This window comes from Telopea speciosissima, chromosome 8 (assembly GCF_018873765.1).
Source record: "Telopea speciosissima isolate NSW1024214 ecotype Mountain lineage chromosome 8, Tspe_v1, whole genome shotgun sequence".
NCBI lineage: Eukaryota > Viridiplantae > Streptophyta > Magnoliopsida > Proteales > Proteaceae > Telopea > Telopea speciosissima.
Window position 1 is genome coordinate 6,204,390 of NC_057923.1, and position 24,836 is coordinate 6,229,225.

Here is a 24,836-nt window from a genome sequence, read left to right on the forward strand (position 1 = left end):
AAAAGGGCTAATCAAGATACTGAAACTGAGTAACTCATTTAAATACTTCAGAATTTATCAGAAATGGAACAACATATCGGTTGCAAGGAGAATAACAAAAACCGAGCTTCGAGAAAGTAAAATGCTTCACACAGCAGGGCAGTGTTCAATCTAAGCTGTGCACTATAAGGGACAGTATCTCTTTTTGAGGTGTATAATATATTTCTTTGAAAAGATGGTTCTATCGGATGATGTTGTTGTAAATTAGCTTGGCTTTGCCTCTTTGGTGGCTTGTTCTGAAATTTTTTGTTCCTCCTACCATTAAATTCTTGCCCATTGAAAAACAAGGAAGAAGCATCAAATTAAATAACCTTCCCCCAGGATATCAGGGTACAGTTTATGCTGAAAAGAGAGGTAATCATGATAAAATGTACCTGATATCCATTCCATTTCGGATTTGGATGAACCCCTTGAGGTGGAAGCATCATTGGTACATAAGGATTGGCAGCATCTAGATAAGGAACAGTCTCATTCGGTGGTGAAGACCAAGATGTTGAAGACGGTTGCGATGCACCTAACGGATGTAATGAGACAGAACCAGGAGAAATATCACCTCCTCCAACAGCAGTAGGATCAGGATGATGAAACCTGCAGTTGGATCCATACTTGCAGGAACCAGTACGCATATAGTATGGGCACTCTCTCTCCCCCTTTGACAGAGAGAACATTACCACAAAATTTCAGTATACTTACTCAAATAGAGCCGAATAAATGGATGTTATAAATATAGTCTTCATCTGGTTGCAAGGGAAATAAAGGTAAGGGAAGTGAAATCAAATCAATACTGAAGGGAACTTTTGAAATCATTATCTAACATGATTGTGTAACTAACTCCAAAACATTCCAAATATGGCTGTTAAATTTCACTTTATTTTTGCAATCAAATCACTTTGATTTGAAAAGTATAATTATGAAATAGGGTAAGAGTTTTAGGTAGGTTGCACAATCATAATTACAAAAACTTTTGTTTTTCTTTTCAAAACTTATTGTACTTCCCTACCCTTCCCTTCCCTTCCCTTCCCTTCCCTTCCCTTCCCTTTATTTGCAACTGGACAGAGCCATATGAAATTTTAGCCTCAATGGATTAGGAGGAACAAGAAGGGGAACTCTGTAAATTACCAGTCTAATTGGCAAGCCAAGAAAGTTAAAATCATGTGGTGGTGGCGGTGGTGGTCCGACAGGTTTTTCCCGTGAATGATTGTATCTACAAGCTTTTCCGAACTTGCATCCTCCTGACCGCAGGTAATACTGCAACAGCCATAGGATACAATAAATAAAAGAACATCCATTAACAAGCATTATATCCATGGAAAGATTAATAGCAATTGACATAAAAAACATACAATGTCATATCAGAAAAACCTTCCTAAATCATTCCTATTTAAGAAGGGCAAAAAGACCCACATAGGCAGTAGTGAGAGACAATGAAATGACTCATGCCAAAAGCATTACCACCAGTCAAACTTGGTCCCAGCCACCAATACCAATTCACAAACTTCCCTCCGGCATGCCTGCTGGCACGCACGGACACGCACATGCACAAACAATATGATGGATAAAACATCATCCAAGATGGAGTTATTTCCACGCCACACAATATGAACAAGCATCCCCCAAATGGAATACAAAGATTCAGGTAACATGAATACTAGAGGACGACTTGATGCAGCAAGGCTTAACAAATCTTCTGACCTTAAGGTTTGGAGTGGATAATCTGGAGACTGAAATATTTTGGAAAATAAAGGGTTTCGGTTAATTAGAAATTACAATCAATGGGAATGAGAGGATTCAGATGGGGTTGATAGAGCTAAGATGAGTAGAGAGAGAGAGATAAGGAAAAGAAGTCCAAACAAATGAAATCCATACCCAATCAGACTTAGTATCAATAGGCCAAACACGTCATGCAGGTTAGGGAGAGAGAATTTCTCTAACTTCTAATTAAGACCAGTTGGTATCGAGTTGATTTCTCTTCAATAAATCAATTCTGTTATCTTGAATCTTCATCAAAATACCAGCTTAGACCCATAAAAAGATGAACAAGAAGAAAGACAAGTGACAACAGCAAAGAATACATATTCAAAACACCAGCCATAGGAATAATGGGAAAATACCCAATCTACCAAATAAATAATCAAAACCATTGATAAGGGTTTGGTGGATTGGATGCACATCCCACAGCCATTATGTTGCATGCCTAATATAAGTGTTTTAGGTGAAATGAAAGGTCCAGGTATCAGATGTATCTTGTACAAAAGTCGGTTTGCACTTTGATTCCAAAATGATAGCATGCTCATTCAGTGGAATCATAGTTGTCAAGGCACCTAGGCGAACCAAGGTGATCGAGGGGGTAAAAAACCAAGGCAACACCAACAAAGCGACGAGGCGTTGCCTAGGCGACCAAGGCAACACCAGAAAACAAGGTGAGAGAAAGGCGCCTGGACGCCTAGGCAACGCCTTGACAACTATGAGTGGAATAAAAACTCCAACCACTTAGATAAAGGATGTGGTTCCTGATAGAATATTGGTTGTAGGAGTAGAGTTAATTAGAACAAAATAGTAATTCCTGAGATTAAACAAAGAGGATTGGATCCAACCCAAATAAAAAAACAGAGGCCAGGAAGTACATAAAAAGAGAGTATATTAAGAATAAATGCATTAAAATTTTCAGGGAACTTACAAGTCATAATACTCAAAGAAAGTAATGTATCTTATGAACAGAAACTAAAAACAACCAAGTAAAGTAGTTAAAGACCTTGCATTCTTGCTGCCCCATTCTCTCTGAAAGGTCTTCCTTCTCTTGAATAACCTTTACATGAATAAAACAATGGACACCAAAATAAGAGACCAAGTTCAATCTTCACACTTGAATCGAAGCACCAACGTAATCAAAGTTCATAACAGATAACTACTCAGTTAAAGTAAATCAACCAATGACAGAAAAGAATGAAATAATGCCCATAGAAGGGGAGAAAAATTTTTGTTTTCCAACTTCCAGTAAAAGCCAGCTTCTTGAGGTAATCATGAGTGCAGGGCAAACCAGCGGGTAATACATAACTGCCTATTCCTACTCAATCGAAACCGCCCTAACACTACATAATTAAGGTGTAAGCACACGGTCCTGGTCCTAGATAAAGAGGGTTGAAGGAGAAGCGAGAAACTTTTGAGGGGATTAGGACCAACAAAAGCTAACCTGCATAGATTCCGGCGAAACCGATCTTCGTGCCTACACAAAAGAGTGATCGTCCATCATTACAGGATCACTAAGAAAGACGTTGAAGAATAAACCACTACAAGCAGTAAAGCACGCTCAAGTTACAAGCTAATCAGCAAACGGGTCGAAATGAAAAAAGGTACCTGATTTTCCTTTCTAGGAGGATGATTGAACCTGCAATTCGCTCCATAACGACAACTTCCGGTACGAAGGTAATAGGAGCAATCGAGGGCATCTGGCCTTTGGGGATAGAGAATTTTTGTAGTTTTTGTCTCCCTGACCAGAGAATCCCTATCAACGATAAACTCCACAAGGTCATCATATTCGTCGTCATTATCTTTGTTATTATCTTCTAAATCAATAGTTTGAAACTCTTCTTCTAGAGTTTTCACGATAGCAAGCGCATCCTCAGGAGAATAAACAAAATCAGGGACGACATCGGCAACTTCCTCGACATTATCTTTGTTATTATCTTCTAAATCAATATTTTGAAACCCTTCTTCTAGAGTTCCCACGATAGAAAGCGCATCCTCAAGAGAATAAACAAGATCAGAGACGACAACGGCAACTTCCTCGCCAGTATCTTTGCTATTATCTTCTAAATCAATAGTTTGAAACTCTTCTTCTAGAGTTTCTACGGAAGTAGGCACATCCTCAGTAGAATAAACACGAACAGGGACAACAGCGGCAACAGTATCAACAGTAACAGCGGGAGCCACAGAAGGAGGAGAAGCAGAAGCAGAAGCAGTTTTTTTTTTCAAAACCCACCCCATTTTCCCTTCCCCCATTTAAAAAAAAAAAACAAAAAAAAAAAAAAAAAAAAAAAAAAAAAAAAGAGGAATTAAAAAAAAAAAAAAAAAAAAAAAAAAAAAAAAAAAAAAAAAAAAAAAAAAAAAAAAAAAAATAAAAAAATTAAAAAAAAAAAAAAAATAAAATAAAATAAAATTAAATAAAAAAAAAAAAAAAAAAAATAAATTAAAAAAAAAAAATAAATTTTAAAAAAAAATTTTTTTATTTAATAATTTTAAAAATAAAAAAAAAAAAAAAAATTAAAATAACCTTTTTTTTTAATTTTTTCGAAAAAAAATATTAATATAAAAAAAATTTAAAAAAAAAAAAAACAAAAAAAAAAAAAAAAAATATAAAAAAAAAAAAAAAAATTATAATATATTTAAAAAAAATTATATAATTTTTTATTTTTTTTTATATAAAAAAATAATTTATTAATAGTTTAAAAAAAAAAAAAAAAAAAAAAAAAAAAAAAAAAAAAAAAAAAAAAAAAAAAAAAAAAAAAAAAAAAAAAAAAAAATATATATAAAAAAAAAGGTTTTCTGGTCGGCAGTGCAGATAAGGGAATCCATGGTCGGGAGTAATCTGATCCGTGTAAATGGTATCATTAAATCTCGTTCGTTAATTGATTTTTTAAACATCATACGGCATACGCTTTGTTTTTTTCTTTTGTATACTACGGTTTATATGATCCCAAATACGCTCTCTCTCTCTCTCTCTCTCCTGTCGAACGCTTGGTTCTCGGTTGGGCCTACTCTCGACTCCCAGATTTCGAACCCCAATCTCTCTTATTCTTCTCTACGCGTTCTCTCACCTGTACCAGAGAGCAATCTAGATGCTGTAGATGGTTTCTGGTGATGGCGAAACTAGAGGGAAAACGGTCGTATTTTTGTCGAATAGTCGGCGGAGTATAGTAGAGAGAGATGAATCACAGTGCCGCTATCTTAATTGCCTAGCCCCCGATCTTGCTGCCTTACACTCTCATTAGCAATTTGCAGAACTTGAGGATGAATAGGTATCCTGCCTCTGTGCTCTCTGTCTCTCACCTTTCATCTTCTCTTATTCTCTCTTTTCCTTTCTAAATGCAGTGGGTTAGGAATATCACTTTTTTTTTTTTTCGGGGGGGGGTGGGGGGGTGGGGGGGGGGGTGGTTAAGAATTAGGAATACCTCTACATTCATTCATACAGACAAAAGTTCACTTATTGTATGGATTACTCAAATATCTAAATACCCTATACATCCATACATATCTGTGGATTTGTCGTTCTGAATTTTTAAAATTTTTGCACATGATAATATCCAAATGTATTTGTATGTGTTTGTACAGGTCATGTTAGTGCCCAATGCCTGAAAAATCGAAATGAACTTGTTGGCAGTCTATCCCAATTTAGCTGCAGTAATTTACTTCTTGCTGATATTGACTTGGGATGTCACCAACTTTTCTTCCCCTATCAAATAGAAGGTTTTTTGCAGATATGGTAGGACCTCTAGTTGAGATAGAGTGTCCAACTTGGCAATGATACAATGGTGTTGAAGGTTGATTTGTTGTTTATAAGTTTGTTTTGCAGATCTTCTTTATAACTTAGTGATGCTCATAGTAATTGATTTATTGCATTTGGACAAAGACCCCAAAAAAACACCCTTTTTCCTTGGTATGCTGGTTCTGTATCATATTGAATTTGAATATGGAATCTTGGGTGTTCTTATCAATTGTCACAGAATGGTTACAGGAAACCAATGTTGTGCTTAGGAAACTCTTGCATAAACTCTAAGATAGAAGGGTTTTCTACTTTTTCTTTATGATAGGTAGAAGTTAGATTCAATATGCCTAAAGTGATTCTCTGCAAAATTGGGAAAAGTATGGGTCCTTGCAAAGGAGAAGCAGAAGAGGGAGGATTTGTTGAAAGATTCTAGTATTCCAAAAAGGAAAAAAGATTAGTTGGAGGTAGAATTTTTTCATTAAAATGACTTGTGTAGGTGATGAGTATTCAGATGATTTCTATAGCATTGCAAATGTTGCAAATCAGTTATTTCCTTCAGGTTGCAAAACATTGGATTGATGGAAAACAGATATGCAAAGGTGAAAATGCACATATTGTTGTTAAGAGTTTCTTGCCCTATCAAAGATGCTTCTGTTTGTTACTTTTTGGAGAGCTTCATTAGTTCTTTTTCTTTTTAATCTGACAGCCTTGTTGTTCAGAGATTGGCTAAAGCTTTCATGGCTACTGCTGCCGGATCTGCCTCTATCTCTTTCAACTCTGCCACGGTTGTGGCCAAATCTGCCCTTTCCGGTGGTCGAACTGGTCAGAGGATTGTGCAGTTTCTGCAATGGCATAATCCGAAATATAAGAACATATTTATGAGATTGAGAGATTTATTTGAGATTTAAGATTATGTAGAATTCATGAACATTGAAGAGATTCTGTTATTTTGGGGTTAAAATCTCTCTCTCTCTCTCTCTCTCTCTCTCTCTGCGAGCTACGCATCAACGACTTGTGTTTTGGATGGCTTATTTTTATTTGCAAGTGTTTTTGTTAGGCTTCAAATTGCTAACCCTTACTGTTAAGTTAATGTATTGCATGTATTTGACCATTTTGTTGGAGTGGCTTTGTGTGATATTGGCTTGAGTTGTCATTAATTCCTATGATGAAAGATTAATGTTTATGTTGGCTTTGAATGGTTAGTTGGTCCATGCTAGATTTTGCATAATTATGGACTGTGCACATCAGCACTTTTTCCTTGTAAAAATTACATCATTTTTAATGTTCTGATATCTGATATATGTATTGGTATAATCTGAGAAGCAAACCAATTCCCATTTCACTTTTCGTAGTTGAGATGGATCACTTGGGCTGTTGTGCAACATCAGTCCAAATACTTAAAAGTATTTCACCATAGCAATGCTCGATTTATTCGTTGCCTTGGCATCTTGTATTGAACCTGAGATTCCATTATTGCCTTTCTCAATGGTTATTGAAGGCCAGCGTGGTTCCTTTGTTTCTGTCTTAAAAATGCCACTAGTTTCAATATACTGAATTTAACCCATCAACTGGAACGATACCCAAGCTGCTTCCTCTGCCTCTTTTTTTATAGATGGACCCTCTCTTTCATATGGATGGTTTTTTAGGTGTGGACCCTCTCTTGTCATTTGGATGGTTTTGTAGGTGTGGTTTCTATCATCTTCATCTGTTTCCTACAGTCCTTAATTTGTTTCATAGTATTTTAAAGAGGACTGATCTGTGCAGGTATAATTTTTTGTCAACTAGAAAATGCTTTTGATTCGTCTTAATTGCAAGGTCTAGTCATTGAATTCATTATATTCTTAGTTAATCTGGTTTTGTAGTTTCTTGTTTAAGGTGATTCAAGGACAGATGGTTTTGTTTAGGAGTAATACATTTATATACCTTCAAGGACAAATCTGATTGCTTAAGAATTATACATTCATTTAAGAATGATATGTCAATATAGCTAATGGAACACCCAAATGGTTCTTTCTGTTACATTCATTTAAAAGTTTATATCTATTGACAAGTAAAAATTTTCAGGTCTCTCTATCCTTATGTTCTTGGCTTTTGTTTTTTTTCCCTCTCCTCCTCCCCCATCTGATGGCCACTAGGCTGAGAAATTGTTTCCACCTTTTTATAATAAGTTAGTAATCTCTTGTCTTGGACTAATAATATGTCTGGGATGATGTCTTGAGTTAAAACCTGATTGACATGTATGCAAAAAGTGGTCGGTTTGATTTTGCTGGAACAGAATACCGAAGAATGATTTTCTTTTCATGGAATGCAATTATTACTTGGTGCTTATTGTCAGGAACCATGCCTACAATGTATGCCTTAACCACATGATTTTTGTTGATCTCTTTCATTGATTGCTTGTGGACTATCATGTTTGACATGATTTATATTGATCTCTTTTCATTGTAGTGGATGATGCACTATCTCAATCTTAGGTGTTAACTCTATTCAATTTATGAATTGTGGTATATATAATTAATGAATTCCATTTTCAGTTCTCTAGACTTATTTGTTATTTTTGTAGGGCAGCAGGATAGTAGTTGACTAATGATTTATGAGAGTAGCTGAGGATTGATGATTTATGATAGGGGCTGTCTTAAGACTTTCTTTATGAGATGTATCATGCGTGGCTGCATTTGGAATTGATAATTTTCATTTCAGTAGGTTTTAACTTATCAGTGTTGAATAGTGGATTATTCACATTCAATGGATGAATGGTTCATGGACGCTTTACTGCTATTTCTTATTTGAGATATAGATCATGATGCAACCACATGATCTATTTTAATTGACATTGTAAAACTGAATTAACATGAAACCGTTTCAGTCATCCAATTCAATGTATTTGATGTTTGGTGACTTGTGAATCTTCTCAATGATAGTTGCTCTCTTTTGCTTTCTTATATGAGAGTCTTTAGCTCAAACAGGTAGAGCACTTGGGGATTCCCCAATATATGGTGGTTCGAATCCACCAAGACTCATTTATTGTTATTAAGTCTAGGGTAAATTACTTTGTACACCTGCAACCCCCCCCCCCTTGCGTGAGATCGAGATGCATAACAAACGGATATCGATCAAGGATTGTGGTGAGTAGCTCATAATGGAGGGGCTTCAGAGTCTTCCAGTGTTGAGCTTCAACAGCGTAGAAGGATTTGCAGACCATAGATAATGATTTCTTGTCAAGAGGATTTTCATAGAGGAATTCAAGAATCACATAGAGAATTTCTTCAGTGAGGAGATCAAAAGGGTTGAAGCCCAAGCCTTTCATGTTGAGGCATCATAAGATGCACAGTATATGACATTTTGTTTAGTTCCCCTCATCCACACATCAACGCATGTGACAAGTGTCCTCCCCCTCCCCCCCTAATGGTGGAGTCGGACAACAAAGAGCTGATCACTTCATTATCACGTAATGAATCCTTGAATCAGATTCCAACGCTGAACATAGTTGGGGATATCCTCCATCTTGCAACTTTTTTAACTTCCTGTTCGTTTCACCATATTTCTAGGAAGATTAAAAACGTAGCTGACTCCCCGGCTCGGAGGGTGTTGTCCATAACGTGTAGGACTTCTTGGCCCATTTCCTCCCCATGAATGTCTGATATTTGTACTTTGGATATTGTGTGTCGTTCACGTTTCAATAAATAGCTTCCTTTATGCAGTGTTTTCCCAAAAAATTCCATCAATGTTTATTTTAATGAGATCATAGTGGAGGCAAAATAAGATCGATTCAGGTCATCATTTGGATTAGTTTCCATGGTTGACATGCTCGACACTTAAGACAAGTGGGAAAATATATATTCCAAATCCAACAAACCAGGTCAAATTGTTTGCCCTGAAAACCAATCAGTGTTTAATTTTGCAAGGAAGTGGCAAAAAAAATAAAAAATAAAAAATTGGACATTTAGTGAAAGGAATCGGTTGCTCTAGTTGACACATCAATGAACATTAACCATTTTATTCCTAAGATTGACAATAGAGTCTGTTGTCGTCGGAATTTGATCTGATGTCGTGGATAACTTGCAAAAGATGAAGGGCACAAGGGGAACTTGGAGCGGACTTCGAGGCCTAAGTCAGACCCGAGCAACAACAATTACGAGGAGGGAATTCAGAAAGAACAGTAGTTGTTGAATGAATGTATCTTGGCTCCCCTTAACTATATAAAGGACAAACAGTTGCAGAGTCTAGACTCTAGACTGGAGTAAAAGTCCATTGGTGTTTAGTACTTATTTTATTTTAATGTGATCATAGAAGAGGCAACATAATATCCATTTGGATCAGCATTTGGATTAATTACCATAGTTGACAAGTTAGTACTTGTGACAGGTTAGAACAAAAAATTCCAAATCCAACAAATTGAAAATTTGGAAGGGAATGAAACCAGGGGAAAATTGGTAACTAGACTCCTCCAGTAGGGGTAGTTTTTGTAATTTCTAGAAACACAAGCAATTTTAAATTTTGAGAGGTAATTTTGAATTTTGAAGTGAGCTCCGTCTACCAACCATTGGATAGACATGGAATTCGATGTCGCAGCTTGGGAGTGGAGCGCACGATGACTGCTCAACCCCAGGCCATAGAGGATCTAAATATCGTTAACCATTTGAGTCCTTAGGTTGACAAGGTCCATCGATCATATGATTCCAATCACCATAGAGTCTATAGGGCAAATCTTCTACCCAAAAACGAGAAAAAAAAGGGCTAGTCCCTGTTGATGCCACGTGGAATCCAATAGACTAGTGTGCATTATTTTCACATTTGATATTCAAAATCAAAACCTGTAGAAAATCATGGAAATCCCGCCAAGAGAATCCCTCCAAGAGAGTGAAATCTAATTGGAATCGGCACATTAATCATATTGGACCGGGCATTCCTTCCCCATCTAAATATGAAACCCTTTCCACTTCCCGCCCGTTTATTTTTCACCCTGCTCAATCTTCGCTCCATCTCTTTCTTGCTCTTTGAAGGACGAAGGCCGTCATCTTTGCAAAACCTCGGCTACGCATCCCCATTTCCTCTCCACTTCCTCGTCAACCCTGACCTTCTTTAACAACCTCCGGCTGCTGCTGTTGCTCTGCGATACGGCTCTTTGAGATCTGCTGCGCATTACCTTTGTGTCAAATTTTGGTGGAAACATGGTGAGAAACCCTACCCTTTCTGAACTTGGGATGAGTATACACTACAAGATATTCTGGTCTGCGGCTCTGCGCAACCATCATTTCTTCTCTGCTACGCATTGCTACGGGAGGGCAAGTTTTGGTCGGACTTGAATTTGAAATTAGTAATTGCATCTATTGCAGGTATTGTTCTTAATTTTCATTTTATATTTTTTGTTTTACTTGTTTTTCTGTGTAATGAACAAATTCCCTAGCGGAGTTCCTTGACATTGCGATTGATGCAGGGAAGAGAGCCGAGAGGTCTTGTCGAAAACATTGTTTTTTATTTATTTCACAGTTATTCGTTTAAAGGAGACACCAAGTTTCTTTTACAACACCTCAAACCTCGTCCTTCTTTTCCCTTGCTTTTCAGATAATTCGAAAAGGATTTTACGAAACTAGCGAGTCAAGCATAAAGGTCAGGTATCTTTCTGCCTTTACAAATGCCCTTTGGGATTTTTTGGCCATTTCTTATACGGGTTCTAAAATTAGGAGGGGGGGGGGGGAATAAAAATTTCTAAAATCCAACTATCTCCCGCATTTTCATTGTTCTTTCCATTGAAGGGAACCTAACAGAGTTAGTGTGGAATCCTGAGAGGATAAGCCAGAGAGGAGAAGAGCAGTAGGTAGATTTAAAAAAAAATTCTATTTCCAATGTTGGTTGATTTTTTCTATTTAAAAAATTTCGATTTCCAATGTAGGTACATATTCTAACTAGAGAGCTCTCAAGGTGTGTAACTGTGTATGGTGATGTGAGATTGCAAATAGTTGTTTTCTACCTGTATCAATGAGATCATTTGGCATTTTATTTTCTACCTGACAATGTACATGAGACACTTTCTCTGGATTCAATATTCTAGACACCTCTTCCATGCAGCCTTTTATTTGAACCGTGTCTTTGTAATTAAGGATCTTTCTGGAGTCATGGATTCAATATTCTTGTCCAACTCCAATTTCCCTTTTGCTCCAGTACCCCTGTTTCTCAAGGAATTCATTTCTTTCCATGGGATTTCTCTGTTCTGTTTCTATTGCTTGCTCTATTCCTCTTCTCTTTACCTATCCCTCTGTAATGAATACTTACACTGAATCCATTAGTGCTCATTTAATCTCTGTATTCTATTGTTCAAATAAAGGGACCTGAAACCTCACAATCTTTTACACTGAATCCATAGCTTAATGATGGTTGCAGAAGGGCCAGGTGACAGAGGATGATGGCGATCTTCTACTTTGTAAGACTGCTACCACATGTCTTAAGAAGTTGTCTTCTCCTTTGTTTCTTGTTTTTCTTGGCCTTTTTCCCCCCCTCCTCCTCTCCCATCTGATGGCCACTGGGCTGAGAACCTGTTTTCACCTTTTTATAATTAGTTAGCAATCTCTTGTCGTGGATTAATATTATGTATGGGATGATGTCTTGAGTTAAAATCAGATTGACACCTGTTTGCTCATTAGCTTGAAAGAAAAAACCAGCATAAACAACTTGGTGATTTCGTGTGTTAATGAAATTCTTGCGTTTCTTCTGATCTGTTCTTACAGACCAATCTCAAGAGAAGGTGATGACTTTGCAAAATGGCTGTTTTGAGAAGGTTTCTAGTTTTGATAGTTTCTTTTTCCAACATGAACTCCACGGTGATCAATCTCTCTCTCTCTCTCTCTCTCTCTCTCTCTCTCTCTATGTAACCGTTGCTTCAGATACATGGTTACTGCCGTCTTAAAAATGTTATCTATGACAAGGAAGAATTGCAGAAAATATAGTCAAGAAAAATGAAGTGAATAGTCCCCATTGGTTATGGAAAACTTTCTTGTATAAGGTGCACCAACATATAGAAGAATTTGCTATATTTAACAAACTCTTTTGTTATATCAAATATTTTGAAATTTGAGAGGTTGGTGGTTCTTGTGTAAGAGATACAGAGGAAGATGAAACCTGAAATTCACCCAACAGGTAAATCACAAAAAACGACATTACAAGAAAAACTTGGTGGGTTCTACCCATGCAATCCATGCCATGAGCAGACCATCCTCATATTCTACTCCAAGGATGCCTTAGATTTCCTTATGAAAAAGAACTCCAAAATCTTTCGAAACTACTATCCGAACCGAGTCTTAATTCTTATGGATGAACAGGTGAATCATTCTGTGTAAGATGGAATCAGATACAAAATGCAAAATAATCCTGCCAACCATTTTTCGCCTTGCAACTCAACATTGTGAGTCTTTCTTCGTTTTTTTTTTTTTTTGGGGGGGGGGGGATATGAAAACAAGTCAGTAGTTACTACTTAACCAATTTTTTTTTTTGTAACTTAATCATTTGAACTTAATGGATTTCATTTTTGCAGGGAATGGAGAAGAGAAAGTTGGAAGGTGGTTCAACTGAACTCATTTCACAAATCCTTCTCTTACTAAAATTCATTCTCTTTTAATCTTTATCTCCTCTTTGTTACCTTTCTTTACTAGTTTTGTTACTTCAGTGTGTATGTGTGTGTGTGGTGATTAATAAAATGATGATGGTTGAGGGGAAGGGGTGGTGCGTTGGGGTTATTGGAGAGGAGTAATTGGCGGTGGGATTCAGCAATTGAGGTACAACTCAGGTGAGGTTAGTGTAATTTAATTAAAATTTTTTTTTATATTGGATTAAACTAACATGGTTTTAATTGATGTAAGTGAGTCTTTAGCTCAAAACGGTAGAGCAACTGGTTATTTACCAGGAGATGATGGTTCGACTCCATCTCGACTCTCATATTGACTAATTAATGAATTTTATTTCAAAATTTGGCCTTGGTATGAGTTAGTAAGACAGTCTAGAAGGTCTACAAGGTTTCTATTTTGTTCAAAGAGGAATGAACTTTTGGCTAGGAATTTGTAACTTAAGGAGTTTTTATTTTTGTCCAAGCATTATGGCCTATATTAAGGGCAACACTGCTGACTAAGCTAAATAGTTGAGTTGTTGTGTTCTTAATTAAATTGGTGTTGAGTTATTGCCTTTTGCTGCAATTGTGGTTGTTTCCATGAGTCTTTGTGGTTGTAGCTTATGTGGTTCTCTCTCTCTTTATTTTCTGCTCTTTGCATTTTGGGCCTATTATGTGGCATAAGTCCTTGCTAAACTACATCAAGTCTATGTGCCTTTTTTGTATGAATGTTACATGTGTGACAGAATGAAATAAAAAAGTAAGAATTTATAGGGGTGGTAGTGAAGCATTTTCCCTTGCCAACACTTATACACAGGTAAGTATATTGGCTAAGCACAGGTCTGAACACAATATGGAGTTAAACAGACAGCCACATAAAACAAAACAACAAGATAACCTACATTGTCAGCAGAGGAGGGTCTCTACAACTTGGAAAAAGGCCATCACCCAAACTCAAAAAAAAAAAAAAGAGGGTAACTCTGAAAGGAAAACAGCAATTAAAACCTTGTTAGTACTGGTGTTTTCTTTACATGTTTTGCCTCATTTCAGGCTCCTGCTTTGTGGATTGTTTCAGTTCTCTAAATGATATGCAACTGTAACTTGGGGTACTGCTATTAACTTCTTTCCTTCATATGCTTTCTGCTATAAAAATATCATCTGCAACTGTAACTTGGGACCTTTGAATCTTTGATTACTATTAAACATAAAAAAGAGCATGATTTCTACATACAGTCATGATTTCGAGAACTATTGAGCCTAGTAAAAAGGGAGAGGCAACGGACACTATATAATGCTCATGATTGCCTTAACTGACAATGCTATGAACAGTTCAATAAAAGGATCTCGGTGGATTCGAACCACCATCCCCATGGAACATGCGCTCATGTTCCAAGTGCTCTACCAATTTGAGCTAAAGACCCAACAAGTAGAGTTTGAGATTTACAAGTAACCATGAGACTGCCACAAACCATGTTTCAAAGATCACACCCAATGGGGACCTTGCCACAAACCATGTTTCAAAGATCAGACCCAATGGGAACCTTGCCACAAACCTTCCTAATGTGTCTCACATGTATTGAAATGATAATGATGGACCATTCTTGCAATCAAAGTCCTTTTATAATGACATGAATATGGTCAACCACTTATGGTTTTCAGTCCATGAATCTCCAACAGATTTGATAGCATTATAGAACTTTCATCCCTAATAGTGTGAAAGTACAGCAGCATACTTTCTATAGACCTTTCTTCCCTAGTAGTATGAAATTGCCATTATATAATCCTAATTCACAAAAGGTTGAAGGTAGATAATTTTGACTTGCAAAAAATTAAGAAACAAATGGCAAACAAGCATACTATTGGACAGCCCCTTTTCTTATTCTCAAAAGGTTTTTAACATAGACATATAGAAGGAAGTAGACAATCAATGAACCAGCAGATAATCTCCTAAAACCAAATCACCTCATAAAAGATAGAATAGTGATGTTGGAGCAGAATTGTAAGTTCAATCCCAGCATATGCATTTGCTCCAGGGGGGAAAATAAAACAGAGATGAAGAGGATGGAGTGGTGGAGGTACCAATAACTGATTTCTGATATTCGATGCACTTGCATGCTACAGACTGCTTTGAATTTTCTTCCACTAAATTTGAAGATTTGTAGTTACCCCACTCAAGTCACAAAGTGACATCATCAGAATAATATTATTAATAAATATACCAACTGTCAAGAAAATCAAGGTGAAAAATTTCATAACTCCAGTAACAACTTGGCTCTCACAAATCCCTCCTCAATTATGAAGTCCTTGGTCACCCCTAACCAATAAGTGGGAAAAAAAATTACGTGCAGAGGCTAGAGCATTACAAATCCAAATTTAAACCATAAATTTACTGTTGTCAAAACAATTGAAATAAGTTTGAGGATTCAGATCTTCTAAATCATAGCACAGTTGGCATACTCATAGAAAGAACAAAATTAAAGAGACAAGAAGGGAGCAGCAGTCATTCCAATTGTAACCAAGACCGGCATCCAATTAATGCAATCTTCCCTTATCAAATTTATTCAAATTTCTAGTTCTAACTTCCAGCAGACGCGAAAACATTGCAAAAATCAGAGGATCAACAAAAAAACCAAGATAAATGGGAAAAAATGAAGTATCCAGAAACAAATTGCAGAAGCTGAACGAGTTAAAGCTAACATTCAGATCCAAAACAGTCAACGAAAACAGAAAGCTGATTGCTCTGCTCTTAGCCACTTATGTCTCAGAGAGATTCAGGTTCAAATAATCTGATCTCCTTATCAAATTTATTCAAATTTCTAGTCCTAACTGGGAGAGAACTCTAAATCCTAAACCCAAATAAAGAGGAAAAAATAAGAAGAAAGAGGTGAGCGTACCTGGTTTCCTTCTTGGTCGTATTTCCACAACAATCTTCTCTGCTCACTCGCACAGGGAAGAAGGAAGAAAATGGCAACGACGGAGAGGGCTCATGCGAAATGTGTGAAGCAGACGAGCGGAGTAGTTGCAGCGGGGGAGGAGGTAGTTCACTGTTCAAGCAGGGTTTGGGTTCTTGCGAGGGAGGAGCCGAGGAGGCAACCTTTCCTTCAGAGTTTGGGTTCTTACGAGGGAGGAAGCAACCTTTCCAAAAAATTCTCGATAACATTTTTATTGGGAAACCAAAGAATGTAAAGCAACTAACAGATCCGTGGGGTGAGCCTCACCTGAGCTGCACGGAGTCCTCTCCTTAGAGGTCGCGCAGCAGGGTTCCTCTTCCACGGCGGGTTCTTCTTAGCAAGGTTCTTCTTCAACGGCGGGGCTACGTCTAGGGTTCGCAGCCAGGTTCTTCTTCCACGGCGGGGCTACAAATGGGATTCGCAGCAGCAAGGCGGCGCTGGTTGCCGTCTCCGAAGGATATTCCGGCAGCGAAATAGGGAGGAGTGGAGAGAGGAGAGACAAATGCGGGAAAGAGGATGTTAGGGTTTATTTTTGGAGAAACCCTCTTTGTAAATACGTATATACGGGTATATATGATATATTCGTTATTTTTATGTAATACTTATTTTATAATACCGTATATTTTTTAATTCTAAATCAACATATTAGATTTATGTGGTCAGATCCTACGGTGTAAAAATACCCCTCAAAAGATTCCTATCTGAGGTGAACCGACCAGAATATATATATATATATATATATCAAACAAACACAACCATTTCTAAGATTGAACGATTACTATTTCTAATTCTGAGGATTTTTGGAGATGCTCCCTTTCCAAATCTAGGAAGTTTTCAACTAAGGCAGTGGCTTCCTACCTCACCACTATGTCCAGCTCCTCTAGGCCCTTGATGTTCCATTGGTGGAAATTCTTTTGGAAACTTAATATTTATTCCCGTTTTAAAATTTTCTTTTGATGTGTTTTACATGCAAAAATCCCTACCAAGGCATATCTTTCGAAATGGATATCAGTCGAGCCTACATGTGTATTCTGTGGTTCTTACGATGAATCGATTTGGCATCTCTTCTTATCATGTGATTGGGCTAAGCGTATTTGGGCTTCTAGCCCTTTTGGATTAAGAACCGAGCATTTATCAGCCCCATCTTTCACTGACCTCTGTGTTTCCCTTATTGGCTCACCAGCCTTTGATAAACAATCTTTAGTTTGGTTTTTTTTCTGTTTTTATTATTACTTGTTATTACATATGGCATGTACGGAACAAAGTTGTTATGTGTGGTGCTAAGGCCGATCCCATTACGGTCATTCAGCCTGTCTCGAGATGGCTTGCAAAACTTAATTTTTCCCCATTATGTTTAAACCCAAGCAACAACTGCCTACAAAGCACACATCACCCACCAAACCCTTTACCTCATACTAATGTTGATATACAATTCCCTGGTTTACTGGTCGCAGGAATTAATGAACCCGAACTTAAACTAGCTCAGTGGGCTTTTTACATTTTGTTAGATGGACAACATGTGCTAACAGATGCAGGTAGATTGCAAACCACAGATGCTACTGAAGTGGAGCTTTTTGGACTTTTTCAAGGTTGGAGAACAACGTTGCAGGAGAACATTAACCTCACTGGAATATGGACTTGCAACAAGAAACTCTATGACATGTTTAACCCTCGTTTTTCAATATCCGTTCCGTGGACATCTATAAGTACTTACTGTGAATTGGCTGAAGCCACAAAGATCTTTACTAGCATAGGTTTTCATTGTCTTGACGGCACCTCTTTGAACATAACTCTCTAGGTTTGTTGTTTTCTTTATATATATATATATATACACCTTTCGTCAAAAAAAAAAAACAACCATTAAAGTGTTTTAAGTGAAATCTAAAATACTTAGAACCTGTATTAGTGTATTATCAAAGATGGGATGGGGTACATGGGGTTCCCCATGTTGGGGGTACGATGTCTTGTATTTCATCGCTTGCATTTGTTAGTTGATTCTAAATGGATTGTTAAGATGTCGTATGCCTCAATATTTTAAAGACTATATGGGTATTTCAGTAAAATTCTTGTATAAGGTTTCACTATAAATTTGTTACGAGGGTTCTTTCTCCGTAATGCAATCTGAGAGAGGTGTGAGGGGGAGCGTCTGTAACCCTATTCTCCATTGATAGTGAAACAGATCTCATCTCATTGTGGATGTAGGCAATCTTGCCGAACCATGTAAATCCTTGTGCATTGTGTGATTGTTTGTTTGCGATTTCCATTCTTTTCTGCATCGTTATAAGTTTCGTATCAACAATCCAATTTTGGTTTGGATTCGTCGATCCACCCCTATCTTTGGCTAATATTGTACAATGTCAACAAGGATGAGTGAGGATCAAGTGGATCCGGTGAATAAGCTTTATAATTACGAAACTATATTGAAATATAACAGCCACATGAGACTTGAGAGACTAGTCCCACATCAGGGGTGTGCGTGTGGTGTGTGTTGTGTATATCCGTCATTCAACGGTCCTAAAAGTCCGTTAACCTTTTGGGATTGGTGTGTGGTTTGTGTGATTACACTTTCATATAAATAAATAAAAAAAGCTACGCTAGGTGCATGGGTTAAGTCCCACATTGGGTGTGTGCGTTTGGTGTGTGTTGTGTATATCCACCATTCCACGGTCTTAAAAGTCAGTTAACCTTTTGGGATTGGTGTGTGGTTTGTGTGATTATACTTCCATATAAAAAAAAAAGGTTGCACTATGTGTGTCAGGTGTGTGGGTTTAGTCTCACATCGTGTGTGTGTGTGTGTGTGGTGTGTGTTGTGTATATCCACCATTCCACGGTCCTAAAAGTCGGTTAACCTTTTGTGATTGGTGTGTGGTTTGTGTGATTACACTTTCATAAAAAAAACATTTAATATTAAAACTTATTGATATTAGTGGTATTCCTTCTTCTTAAATACTTGAACTTGAATACACACTTTAATGTTGCAACTTGTTCCAAACGAACTTGAAAGCAAAGGTGGGGCTAAGTCATGCCACCGGTCACTCTCCTTAAGATTTTATTCACCCTCTATGGTGCAAGGTCCTTCTGAATCAATCCCTAAGACGATAAATTCCCTTAGGCCCTCCAATAATTGCTTCACTCACTTACTAGGTCACGTTAGGGCACTTTCAGGCTATGCTCTATGCTCGATCAACCAATAGAACAGGGAAGAGAAAAACTCTCAAAACAATAAAACCAAAAGAGAAACAAAGAGAGATAATAATCAGCATAGGAAGTGCCAAAAATGTCTCCTATTTATAAAGGAGAGAAAATTTCGCAAAGTGCCTGTCCAAGAAAGTACCAATGGAGGTGTCTCTTCAAGAAAATACACAAAATAATCCGATTAGGGTTCTTAGCAAAAAAATATATATTTTATATACACATAAGCCTCGTCCCACCACAGCCCGGCTCGGCTCGCGTGTGTATGAAGGCAACCTGGACCAACCACTGATATGTGGGTGTTTCAAGATACCTTTCTTCAAGAACCTTGACCTTGTAATTCTTATTTCCATATATTATAGAGGAGAGAAACCCTTGCAAAGTGCCTATCCAAGAAAGTTCCAATAGAGGTGTCTCTTCAAGAAAGTACACAAAATAATCCGATTAAGGTTCTTAGCGAAAAAATAATATACATACAAGCCTCGCCCACCACAGCTCGGCTCGGCGCAAGTGTGTAGGGGTGTAAATGAATAGCCGAAATCCATTTCTGTATCCATGTCCATATCTATTCAGCACTATCCAAATTCGTCCGAAAGCTAAATAGATGCGGATACGGATAGGCTATAGCTATCCGAAAAGCTATATTTACATGTAAACAGATAAAATATCCGGTCCGTATCCGTGTCCGTATCCGTTTAGCACTATCCGAATCCGTCCAAAATTAATTGGATGCGGATGCGTATATAGCCCTATCCGAACCAAATCCGATCCATTTACATCATTGCAAGTGTGTGTGTGAAAGCAACCCAAACCAACTCCTAACATGTGGGAGGTTTCAAGATACATTTCTTCAAGAACCTTAACCTTGTAATTCTTATTTTCATATTTTATAGAGGAGAGAAACCCTGGCAAAGTGCCTATCCAAGAAAGTTCCAATGGAGGTGTCTCTTCAAGAAAAGACACAAAATAATCCGATTAAGGTTCTCAGCAAAAACAATATTCTATATACATATAAGCCTCACCCGCCACAGCCCCTCTTGATGCGCTTGTGTGAAAGCAACCCGAACCAAGTAACCAACCCTGACATGTGGTGGGTTTCAAGATACCTTTCTTTAATAACCTTGTAGTTCTTATTTCCATATATTATATAGGAGAGAAACCCTTCAAAGTGCCTATCCAAGAAAGTTCCAATGGAGGTGTCTCTTCAAGAAAAGACATAAAATAATCTAATTACGGTTCTTAGCAAAAAAATAATATTCTTTATACATATAAGCTTCGCCCGCTATAGCCCGACTCAACGCATGTATGTGAAAGTAACCTGAACAAACCCTGGACATGTGGGAGGTTTCAAGATACCTTTCTTCAAAAACCTTAAATTCTTATTTTCATATATTAACATCCCATCATTCTCTTCCACTTTCAATGTGGGACTATAGTTCTCACACAAAGGTAGCTTTTTATAAAATGCAACTTCCAACAAAAACAATCTTATGGAGGAAAACACCAAAAAACCAAATTTAAAGGAAAGGTATTTTGAAACTTCAATTTCAAATACATTTTACAATAGAAATTAAAAATATTCTTCTAATATATGGTGTTTATTTTTCAACTGTAAAATTAAATTAACATTCAAATAAAAGGGATTTGATCACAGAATAAAGTAATTGCTAATACCCATTTAGACTGTTTTGTAGTTAGTTATAAGAGAATTATTGTAAAGGTTTCTACTATCCAGTTTAATTTTGATTTGATTTTACTTCCTTTTCTCTGTTTCTCTTGTGACGGAGTTTAGGAAAAATTATCATATTGGTCAAAATAAAAATTGAATTTACCTTTATGACCCATAGTTGGAAAACCAGTTTTGAGTAAAAAAAATATAAAACCTACTCAGGAGATAGGAAAACTCGTTCAGGTTTAAGAAATGACTAGAACAGGTTTGAGTTAGTCGGAGTCTTTATTGACCTAGTGTTCTTGCCCGAGTCATGTGAAACTCACTCAATCTTGTTTTTTCTTTTTATTGGGCCATGTACTATTCATAGACCACAGGTTTGATCTACAATTAAACAAAACCCTCAAGTTTTCGTTTATTGACTTGATTGTCGCTCTTTTTGTCTTCTCATGTGGAGCAACCATAGCCTTAGCCTTTCCTTAATCGAAGAAGAGAAGAAAGAAGGTATTAAAAAAAATAAGAAAACAACATGACTCGCCCTGATCAGATTTGACGTCACCACTATCTTTTTTTGTGTAAATCATAAATCAGATGAAATGAGCTTCTTTTGTAAGTCCAAAAATAGTCATTACTGTGTATTTCTTTAGTTGAGCCCTACTAGAACTAAGGAGTTCTAAATTTTGTTTCGTTCTTCTTCTATTTTGGTTTCTATTTTTGATCTATTCTCAGTTCGGAATTATGAATTGGATTCTCTTTTGACTCTCCTGCAAATCTCAGGTAGACAATTTCCCTCTCTCACTTAAAATTTCGGTTCAGTCTTATGTAACCATAACAGTCCCTTCCACACATTTTGGTTCTTGGGTTGACCCTGTAACGAATGTGTTTTGAATCTTGTATTTTTCAGTTTATTACAAGAAAGGTTAATGCAATAGCTGATGTTCTTGCTAGGAGCGCTTTGTCCATTGCGAGTAGGACAGTTTGACCTTTATCCGATCTCTGTTTATCTGAACATCATGTTTCATTCTACGAGAGTGTAACTCGCTCTTCTGAGTAAATTTCTTTTTAATTAACCAAAAAAAAAAAGTCCCTTCCACACCCTATTTTAGAGTATCATTTTGTTGACTCTCTTGTGATCAATCAGTCTAAAACTAATCAGATTATTCTGAATTAATCATATTTGATGTTATAACCTTCTAATATCATCCAATAGAAAACATAAAATGGATGTCTAATAAGAAATTTTAAATACCTCACGATCCAATAGTCAGATTAAGCCGAAAATCCGGCCGAGTAGATAATTGTATCAGGCTTGTCAATTGAACTAAGAATCTCAAGATTGCTTAGGACCCAAGTTAAGAATAGAACATATTCATCATGAAGACTTAGAAGAATAGAGACGAAGAGAGTGGAAAGATCACACATAAACAAATAAGAATTCAGCTCTATCAAAGGGGAGAGAGAGAAAACCAATCCTCTAGGAGAGGAGCCTTCACATTTGCTTAGCACAAGTGTACCAAACCTAGAAACTCAGATTTTATTACAAAAATAATGCCAAATTGATGAAATTGGTGAACGGTAAGGTTACTTCATTGTGACCAAGTGGCCATGAATTCGAATTTGGAAAACTGTGTACATTATGACCCTCCTCCTGCATGCAAACATAATTCCCAAATATGGGCTAATTGGTGCAACGGTAAGATTACTCCGTTGTGACCATTGGTCACAATGGAAAACCACCTAAGAAATACAATCCCTTGCATACACAAGACCAGTCTTTGCTTAAACGTAAGGCAGTACAAAAAATTGAGTGTATTCAGATCGATATAAAATTGTCGGTTGTTAGAAAAATGACAACAGAAATGGAGAGGATAGTGAGACTGCCTGAGTCGGACGAACACGTTCTGTCCTTAAGACAATATTTGCACCCTAATCACTGCACCGGATTACAACAAACCTGCCTCCCAATATAAATCATGCTTGATTTGATTACTGATTTGTAGGGACGGTAATCACCTTGAAACTAAGAAAGAGAATGGTTTTTTGTTAATGCCACATGACTGAATTCGTGAGCTATTTATGGACTTTGCATATGACTGTTTTGATGGGTTACAATCATTGGGCTCATATGCCTGTTCGGATATGGGCTACAACCTTTGGGCTCAAACTTATTCCAAAGGTTCCACTCTTTGGTTTTGATATCAATCCAATGGTTAGAATCAAACCATCGCACCAATTCAACGGTCAGATCCGAACCATTACACTGGTTCACTGACCATCGATCTAGAAAAGGTTAAGGCGCCTTATTGCGACGATTCGTATATGCGAAGTGCAAAGTGTGCTATCAAAGCGTCACATTACGCCTTACGCACGCGCATGCATTCGGACAGTTATCGTCCTTGCAAGTGCACCTTAGAATCTCTCTGATGTGAAACTAAAGTCCCACACCAATAATTTGAAAATTCCAACATCGGTTTTCAGTGCAAATCGAAACCGAACAAGGAAGAGAACCTATAAAATCAGAATCAAGCCATTTCTTTGTAATCCGATTTGATTCGATCCGATCGTAAACGATTGATTCCAATTTCGATATTTAGTTCCGATTCCATTTTTACACCCATAAATTACATGGGAATGGCCCCTGTGCATCTTTGGTCCGCTTTGATCACCTCACTTTTGGTACTAACCCAAGACAAGAGTAATGTTTTTGATAAAGAGTCCAAGGGAGGGGGAGTTGTTCCTGTTTTACTTTTCTTACAAGAAAGATAGATATTTCATCCTCTTATGGGTCTTGCTGGCATAGTTCTACAAATTTAAAAACAAGTATACCCCCGAGATGCTACTGCACATTCTCATTGGCTGCCGTGCACACGTAGCCCTTGTACTCTCCACAGAGAACGCTCTCCCTAATTTTTATTTTCATATTCCTATTTTATGCAGAAAATAACGTATGTCTAGTGTTGGTAGTAGAAACAGTGGGCACAACTCCTCTCCAGTCACCTGACAATAACGGTGAAACAAAACAAAGTGGGGGGAGCTGCAGGGGTCCCACCGTTTCATACACCTACTTTGTTTCTTCAGTGAATTCAAGTGACTGGAGAAGGTTCGAGCCAAAACTGTGATCCAAAGGCAAAGCTTGTATACAAATCCACTTCGCAGCTGAAAGAACAATAAGGCCCTGTTTGATTGGTGGGGAATTAATGGGTGAGAATGAACAGTGAAGGAAACCCTGGCGTTCTTGTGATCTTGTCCTGGAATGGGAAAAACTCATTGTCGAATAAAATCCTTCTTTCCTTTGTCCCCTTCACCCCACTATCTACAAAATCCTATTAAAATGCCAACAAATAAAAAAATTGCAACTTTTCTTCATTTAACTATTGAAAAATATTGTTGTAGTATAATCTCACTCTTTTGTTCTTTTTAATGTAACATATTTTTTTTTTCTTTCAATGAGGGTAAATCATGTCATTTTACTTGAAAACTATATTAAATGATTTTAATTTTTGAAAACCCTTTATACCCTTACATTAAATACTGCATTAAAAATATTTTGAGAATAAAACAAAGGGCAAAAAAGCAATGTTACAATTACGGTATCAATTATTTGCACGACTACTTTCTGTAGAAAATGTTATCCAAATGTATTCTAATAATGAGTAGAATAGTTATCTACGTGTATTCCAATAATGCTAATCCATCCGATGTACTTACGTAATACTCCTCCACTCCCTTCCCCACCCCCCTCCCCAAAAAAAAAAAAAAAAATCCGATCGTATGAGCTAGCTAGAAATAATTCAAATTAAATTAACTTTCTTAATCAATAAAAGATAAATTACAATTGAGTTACTTTTTTTTGGACTTACAAAAATGAATTTTATTAACCAAAAGCTTCCTGGGAGAATCTCCTGG

The 24,836-nt window shown here is 37.0% G+C and overlaps 1 protein-coding gene across 7 annotated transcripts in view; it reads right to left on the minus strand.

Annotated features, from left to right (window-relative positions):
* The window catches only part of LOC122670836, a 114,303-nt gene that overhangs the window by 14,311 nt on the left and 75,156 nt on the right, over positions 1-24,836 (minus strand). For 4 of the 7 annotated variants that reach the window (XR_006334260.1, XR_006334259.1, XR_006334261.1 and 1 more), the window contains 2 exons: positions 1,159-1,287; positions 414-689 (listed from right to left, as the gene is read on the minus strand). The gene's annotated coding sequence lies outside the window, so the exon portion shown is untranslated. Of the gene's footprint in view, positions 1-413; positions 690-1,158; positions 1,288-2,791; positions 2,846-3,229; positions 3,263-24,836 lie in introns of all 7 variants that reach the window. The other 3 variants (XR_006334263.1, XR_006334264.1, XR_006334265.1) reach the window with 2 other exon arrangements.